At 40.7% G+C, this 8,209-nt stretch overlaps 1 protein-coding gene across 2 annotated transcripts in view; it reads right to left on the reverse strand.

The window, feature by feature from the left end:
- Positions 1–7,832, reverse strand: part of SHPRH (SNF2 histone linker PHD RING helicase) — an 89,064-nt gene extending 81,232 nt beyond the window's left edge. Inside the window, exon 1 of one of the 2 annotated variants that reach the window (XM_027551770.1) lies at positions 7,618–7,832. The gene's annotated coding sequence lies outside the window, so the exon portion shown is untranslated. Of the gene's footprint in view, positions 1–7,210; positions 7,581–7,617 lie in introns of those variants that run through there. The other variant, XM_027551771.1, reaches the window with a different exon arrangement.
- Between the last annotated feature and the right edge of the window lie 377 nt (positions 7,833–8,209).

Here is an 8,209-nt window from a genome sequence, read left to right on the forward strand (position 1 = left end):
ACACATTGACTATAATCTCTTGTATGACACAAATCCTAATGATTTTAACGGTCTTTTTAGAGAAATTTAATATAGACAAATTTTTGTTTATAATAAATTCTAAAAATACATTTAATGAGTTTTAAATACATATAGATAAATCTCTCAAATATTCTGGAAATGCTTATTTGAAAACTTTTAGTAACACTTAAACCCATATAATCACTACAGGATTTAATTTTGTTTTATAATTCCAAAGGGTTAACAAAACTTCACTTCTCTAAACATATATTCTTTTTCAAAAGAGGAAGATGAAAATATGGAAATGTATTTCTTTTTGTGAATTAGCCGATAAAAAGAGTAAGAGGATAGCTAGATGGAGAAGGCAATGGCACCCCACTCCAGTACTCTTGCCTGGAAAATCCCATGGACGGGGGAGCCTGGTGCGCTGCAGTCCATGGGGTCGCTAAGAGTCGGACACGACTGAGCGACCTCACTTTCACTTTTCACTTTCATGCATTGGAGAAGGAAATGGCAACCCACTCCAGTGTTCTTGCCTGGAGAATCCCAGGGACGGGGGAGCCTGGTGGGCTGCGGTCTATGGGGTTGCACAGAGTCAGACATGACTGAAGTGACTTAATAGTAGTAGTAGTAGACAAGAAATAAGATGGTGCAAGATAGTAATGAGGGGAAATAAGGCAGAGACAATAAAAGAAAAGAATTTAAAAATACAGGAAAAAAGAAAAGAAAGCTTTTCAATTAAGTTCAAAGTAGCCTATATAAGGCAGGCCCTAAACTATATATATATATATATATATATATATTTTTTTTTTTTTTTAAGTCACTTAGTCATGTCCGACTCTTTGTGACCCCATAGACTATACAGTCCATGGAATTCTCCAGCCAAGAATACTGGAGTGGGTAGCCTTTCCCTTTTCCCAAAAGAATAGCCAATTTCTATATGTAACACAGAACTCAGAGAAGTTAAATCATACAGTCACAATGATGGTTGGTGCCTAATTCAATGTATTCCAAGCATGTAGCTGAAAAAAAAGAGAAAGGAATGTATAAATAAAATTTGGCTTCAAGTGCAGTTTAATATTCTCAGTAATCTCACTTTTTAAATAAAATCCAGCCAGGTACTGGATGAGTCCCCAGTAAGTATTCAATACCATTCTGTATTTGAGGAGAGGATATAAAAGTAGTATAGATCAAACCACGGTATTTAATTCAGTACAAACATCAAGCTGCGTTTGGTTTTGTGGAGACAAAATCAGCACACAGAGCAGTCTACGCTCCTCTACCCCTGCTAACAACCCATTCTCAATTATTCTGCCCTGAATCTACCCCTGTCTAAGATAATATAAAATGATGGGACATTTCAGCTGTCCAGAAACTTTTAGGTCTTTGTGAAGAATGACACAGAAGGGATCAGAATGGAAAGCTAAGTGACAGCATGAATGTGTTAGCACAAGACATGAGAGCATCACCAAGGGGGCTGCCATGTTTAGTGGTGGGGCTGGTAGTGGTGGGACCTGGTAGTGGAACCTAAAGTGGAGACCCACAGCACAAGAAATGTTAAATGAAGTACTCAAGGCAGAGGAAAATGATATTAGATGGAAATTTGGACCTACACAAAGAAAAAAAGCATGATGAATGAAAAATATCCGCATAAAAATATTCTTTTTCTCTTGTTTTTACACTCCTTTAAAAGATAATTAACTTTAAACAAAGTTGCAAACTTCTTATTCTTAAAACTGTCAAGTCTTCATAAAAAGAGAAAATAGCAGAGATCTGATGAAAGATTTATATGTGAAATATATAAATAACTCTTGCAAACCAGTATTTAAGAAACACCTTATTTAAAAAATGAACAAAATTGCTGTCATTTCACAGAAGATGATCTCTAAGTGCCAAATAAACACATGAAAATATCCTTACCATTGTCAGTCATTTAGTGAAGTTGCTCAGTCGTGTTCGACTCTTTGCAACCCCATGGACTATAGCCCACCAGGCTCCTCCATTCATGGGATTTTCAGGCAAGAGTACTGGAGTGGGTTGCCATTTCCTTCTCCAGGGGATCTTCCTGACCCAGGGATCGAACCCGGGTCTCCTGCGTTGTAGGCAGATGCCTTACCGTCTGAGCCACCAGGGAAGTCCCATGTCAGTCATTCAGGCATTGCAAATTCAACTCATAAACCACAGTGAGAAACTACATATCTAGTAGAATAGTTAAAACGTTAAAGACCGAGGACACAGAATAACTAGAACTGAATTCTCAAACATTCCAATAGGAAAAGTTTGTCAACTTCTTACAAATTAAATATATATTTTCTGCACAGCCTATTAATCCCACTCACAGGTGTTTACCTAAGAGAAATAAAGAACACAGAATCATAAAAAACCTAAACTTGAATTTAATACCAATTTTGTTAATAAATGCCTAAACCTGGAAACAACCCAAATGTTCATCACCTGATGAATGGATAAACAAACAGAATGTTACTCATAATAAACTTAACTATTGTTACATATAACATGGATGAATTTTTAACACATTATACTAAGTGAAGGAAGCCAGATGTCAAAGACTATATAGTGCCTGATTCCATTTATATGAAATTCTAAAGAAAGTAAGAATCTAGCGTTAGAAAGCAGATTATGGTTTCCAGGGGTCAGGAAGTGGTAAGAGGTGTGACTGACAGCAAAGAAGCAGAAGGGAAACCTTTGGGGTAACAGAAATGTTCCACAGGTGATCACATGCTTGTCAAAATTCATCAAATTGTTTATATAAAGTTGTTGAATTTTATTGTACGTAATTTATCTTAATAAAACTGATTTAAAAGGTAAAAACAAAAAGCACGTATAGAAGGGAATTAAAAACTCTTAATAGCTTTATTTTAATAAACTTGAAATGTATTGATACAATACATAATTTACTAACAAATTGTAATGAGTAAAGTTGGCCCAATAAATAGAAAAATCTGAATAGGACAATAACCATGAAACAAACAAATAGTATTATTTATCTACCTAAGATCTACCTCATTTCCTGTTGACAGAACCTTTCTCTTACTGAGGAACATGTTAGCTTTGTGACTTAAAAGGAGAGTGGTTTCCTCAACAGCCCCAAAGAAGTTGTTTGTGTAGTCCCATAAGGATGCCGACAGCTGCATTTAACTTTAAGAGGTAGTATTTATGTTAAAAACAAAAAGATTTAAACTCAGCTCTTCATTCTCCCTAGCCATAGTTCAAGTGCTCAAAAGCACTGTGACCAGAAGCTACCGTAATGGACTGACAATAATCGAACATTTTCATAACTGCAAAATGTCTATCAAAAACTGCTGTTCTAAGTTAATCACGAGAATTCCATTCCCTTAATCAGTGCTTGGTTTATGAATATGGCGGTGGCGGTCTACAATCAACCTCTGACTATAGTTAACTACTTTTCAAGCATCTTATCTCCTCTATTACCTTGGATAAGAGATCAGAATGATATACAAAGTCCCTAATAACCTAAGTGCTTGCCTGCGTCCAGTTCTCCTCAGAGCACAGGTTGGAATATGAGAATTGAGTCAGTCTACACCAGTTTATCAGTCAGCCACCATCATAAATATGGTGTATAACATATCACCCAAAGCTCTGCCTGGGGACAGCAATCATTTATTTTCACAGATCTGCAGATTAGCTTAGGATTGGCTGATATAGGCTAGGTCTCAGGAAAAGCCACTTGGCTCTCCTAAGTATAATCATCCTTCTCCTCGTACCAGCAAGAAAACCCAAGAATGATATTATGACAGTGACTGAGGAGTAAGAGTGCAAATCCAATCACACAAGTACTTTTTGGCATTTGGTCGGGGTAAAAAAAACACTAAGGTTCCATGGGCCAAAGCAAATTCACACAGATGGACTCAGTCAAGAGATGGGGACATGGGGAGGGAACTGGGCCAGTTACACAATCTAGCTCACTAACCACCATCATATTAGTAACATGGTGATGATGGAATCATTAACTCTAATGGCCCCCAAAGCAACTGGCTATAGAATCTCACATCTGGCAAAGCAATGTGGCTTATATGAGAGAATGTGAGTTTGGGGGTCCTAAATTCTAATTCTAGCTTTGGCACTTAGAAATTATCTAGCTTCTCTGTGTATGTACAAGAGCACAGCAACTGAAATTTAGCATATATTCAGTAAGTGGTAGTTGCTATTATCATCACCCCGAGAACACTATAAACTACACTTTACAATAACCAAACTTTAAAGTGGCAGGATGGGGAACTATAGATCAGTGTGTTTCAAACTTGACTGAACACTAGAACCACCTGGGGGAAATTTTCAAAATCCTGATGCCCTGGTGCTAGCCCAGCCAATTAAATTATCATCTCTGGGGCAGGGCCCAGGCACTACCTCCATTATTTTTTTAGGTTCCCTTGGTGATTCTTCCCTGGTGGCTCAGACAGTAGAGTCTGCCTGTAATGCAGGGGACCTGGGTTCAATCCCTGAGCTGGGAAGATCCCCTGGAGAAGGGGATGGCCACCCACTCCAGTCTTCTTGCCTGGAGAATTCCATGGACAGAAGAGACTGGCAGGCTATAGTCCAAGGGGTCACAAAGAGCTGGACACAGCTGAGCGACTAACACTTTCACTCTCACTTGGTGATTCTAGCATCCAGCCAAGTTTGAGAAACCTTGTTATGGATAGCTAGCTGCCTACAGAAATCCATTTCTTTCCTGGCAAAGTACAGCATAGATGGGAAATGTCTGCTCATCTGGTGGTGCATCAGTAGTAGTCCCACGACCAGTCTGAGGCCATCAATTGCAAACAGAGGTTACTATGTGCCCTTTCTATTACGACGGTCTTGTAATAGACATATTGTTGAACCAGAACACTTTCCTTTTACTCTTTGTTCTTTTCTCTGGTAACACTCATCCTCATGCAGTATCTTCTAAATTATATATACCACTATAATCTGCACATTCACTCGATGTTTGCTTCTAACTTGATTCTTCCAATGTCACAGTATTATCAAAGTATTTATCAATTACAATGATAAGTTCAAGAAAAATAAATACCACAGTTTCTAGCAGGCTCTCCTTTCAGTCAGTTCTCTACTGAGCCAACATTCATGATCTGCCTTCTCTTTGCCCCACTACCCTGTTTTGGTTAACGCGCTTTTTTTTTTTTTTAGGAGACTTTTATCTAGGGATAATTCTTGAACCAAAGAAGATTAAATTATTTGATCAAAGCTACTCAAAACCATAATGTTAACTGGCAGCTAATGTCAAGTCCCAGTAAAATTCCATGTATCTCTAATCATATTCCAATTCTAAATCCTTCTCCTTATTTTCCTCATACCAGATGAATCTTCTTCTTCCCCTCCTTAAATACCAGTGTTTGGGTGTAACATGATTATATATCACAGTTTCCTACATGAACCACACTTTCACTCTCATTCCTTTAAATACCTTTTGCTTGAAATGCCCTTTCATGCTTTTCGGCCTATCAATATCCTAATCTCCCACAAAATGTTCCACAACCAGGTATGCTGAGTTAAGGGCCTCTCCTTCTTGATTCCAACTGCTGCAGTGTTCTCAGCTGTTTGACTCTGAACTACTCGAAAGCTGGGCAGGAACAGTACCCTATTCAGCACTGTACTCCCAATGCCGGGTCAGGGCCAGAATGGAAATGATATACAAAGTAATGTGAAATAAAGATCTCTAACTCTGTGAATATTCTCTCTCTTCTCAAGGACTCAGAAGTACTTTTACTCAAATTTCTTTTTGGACGAAATCTCACTCAAACACATTCAAACAGACTACAGGTAGTGTGAAACTACTCCTTACAATTTCTGGCCCAGAGTGAAACAGAGAAAACTGACTGATCCGTGTCTTTAACAGAAAACAAAGATAGACTGCTGGAAAAACAAACATAAAATGTTAAGTTACTAAGACAATACAACAAATGGATATCAATTAAACTTATTCAGATTTCCCCCCCTCCAAATTACTATCTCTTCATTAAAAGATAATTGCCAATACTGAATGATATAGAACAAACCCGTGGTAGGTCCTGATTTAGGCTATCCAGGAAAATAGAGAGTATATACACTTGAGATATCGCACTGCAAGGTAAGTCTTATGCAAGTGAAACTCAATCATTACTGATGACTGAGAAGTTCTCAATGACCTAGCATTACCACAACCTTTTTCTTAGTGATAACCCCAGCAGGTTGACAGTATTTTCCTCTGCAGAACTCTAAAATATAGTTAGTCACAGATACTTATAAAAGGCCTTTTCACCAGCAGATTCTATTCCCCCAAATCTTTCTAGCCTGAACTCTTAATAACAGATTTAATAATCCTGTAAGTACAGTTCTTTAGGCCGGACAAGAAGAGGATATATATAACTAGCATCCTTCAAACCATTTTATTCTCAACTGCCAGCTTATTGGCTAAGTGGATTCTGTAAACTCTAGGAAGTGCCATGTTTTGCAATACAGAACATTTATCCCACTACTGCTCACTTGTATCTTGCTTCCAGCATGATTTCTCATCATAAACCAACTAGCCTTTCTGGTGACGGTACCGGTATCATGGATCATTTCGATTCATGGGAGTTTCATCATTCTTGCTATCACCCAAAAGAATAATTGAAAATAGCTCTAATACAAGTATTTTTGTTTATTAAAGTCACAAGTTAATTCAAACAGAAGTAGTGAAACTCGCTCAGTCATGTACGACTCTTTGCGAGCATGGACTATATACACAGTCCATGGAATCCTCCAAGCCAGAATACTGGAGTGGGTAGCCGTTCCCTTCTCCAGAGGATCTTCCCAACCCAGGGATCGAACCAGGTCTTCCACAATGCAGGCGGAAAAAGGAAAACACCAAACATGTAGGGTTTTTACTTCATTGCTAAGGTCAAATCTCTTAGAAAAAAGGCACAAAATCACTGTTTACTAATCCTGTTTATCTGACAGTGACCGTCAACCATCAGAAAACATATCTTGGTTCAGAAAAGTAGAAACTATCACGGAGTCAAAAGGCACAAAATGCAAGGCTGGTTTTGAATGCGAATGTAATTAACCTGATTCCTGAGGTACCTGAGAACTTGAACTCAGAGGCCCCGGCCTCCCCTTTACTACATTTACAATCCCGCACACCAATAAGCTAGGCAGCTGCCCAGTTCCACTCTCCAGGGGCATATCTGAGGAGAATGGTGATACCCACTCAGTTTTCTTCCCAAAGACTCAAAAGCGGTTTGAGGAGTCTGAGCAAGGCTGTCAGCGCCGATCGCTCCCAGCAGGCCGGGCAAACAAGCTCCCTGGAGGCAGAGGAGCGAGACCAAGGGCCCTAGGACGCTCGAACGAGACTCCGTAGGCCCCAGTCCGCGGGGGGAAAGCAAGCCTCCCTTCCGCGGCTCCTCTTCGTCCCGGGCAAGCCGCGGCGGTCCCCAGGCCCGCACGTCTGGGATGGGGAAGGGTCGGGGAGACTCGCGCTGCGGCTCCCCCTCAGCCTTTTAGTTTCCCAGGCTTCAAAACAACGGAGTCGTCCCTCTCTCAGACCTCTGTATGCGTCCAGAAACGCCTTCCGCCCCCGACCTCTGACCCCTGACCCTCTATCACCCAAGCGCCTACCTAGACTGTTTCTCCAAGCCCCTAGAGCCTCTCTGCACCAAGGCCCAGGGCCCTCTGATGCCCCTGCAGGTCCCGGGCACGCATTCGCTATCCACTGAACATCGGCCTGAGGTGGGCACGCGCGCTTTATGCTGGTTTGTGTTGGGGTTCCCGGGGGGCCCAGAAACCACAGCGCCTAGATGCCGGGCGCGCGCTGGAGCGTGGGGTCAAGGTGAACGCGCACGTCGGGACGCCCCGCCCCTTTTCTCCAACCCTAGCTTCATGAGTCTCTTCTGCGCAAGTCCACACGGTTAAAGACTCTCGAAAGATACCGTTAGAGTCTCGCGATAGCTACACTGAGCCATTAGAGAATATGTGATAGGCTGAACGTCAAAGGAGGAGGTGGCACTCTAAGCGGATTTAGAAGTGGGTGGGGCTGCTGGCTGAAGGTTATGGGTCCTACTAGAAACAGATATTAAGAGCTGTGTCTTTAATAAAAAGACGAGAATTCTGCAGGTACACTTTGTAAATTGTTTCTAGAAAGCAGCCACTAATCAGTTACGGTTGAAGTTTGTCTCAGAAGTTATTTTAAAAGACTCTCCAGGGAGATGTG

Source organism: Bos indicus x Bos taurus, chromosome 9, assembly GCF_003369695.1.
Source record: "Bos indicus x Bos taurus breed Angus x Brahman F1 hybrid chromosome 9, Bos_hybrid_MaternalHap_v2.0, whole genome shotgun sequence".
NCBI classification, from domain to species: Eukaryota; Metazoa; Chordata; class Mammalia; order Artiodactyla; family Bovidae; genus Bos; species Bos indicus x Bos taurus.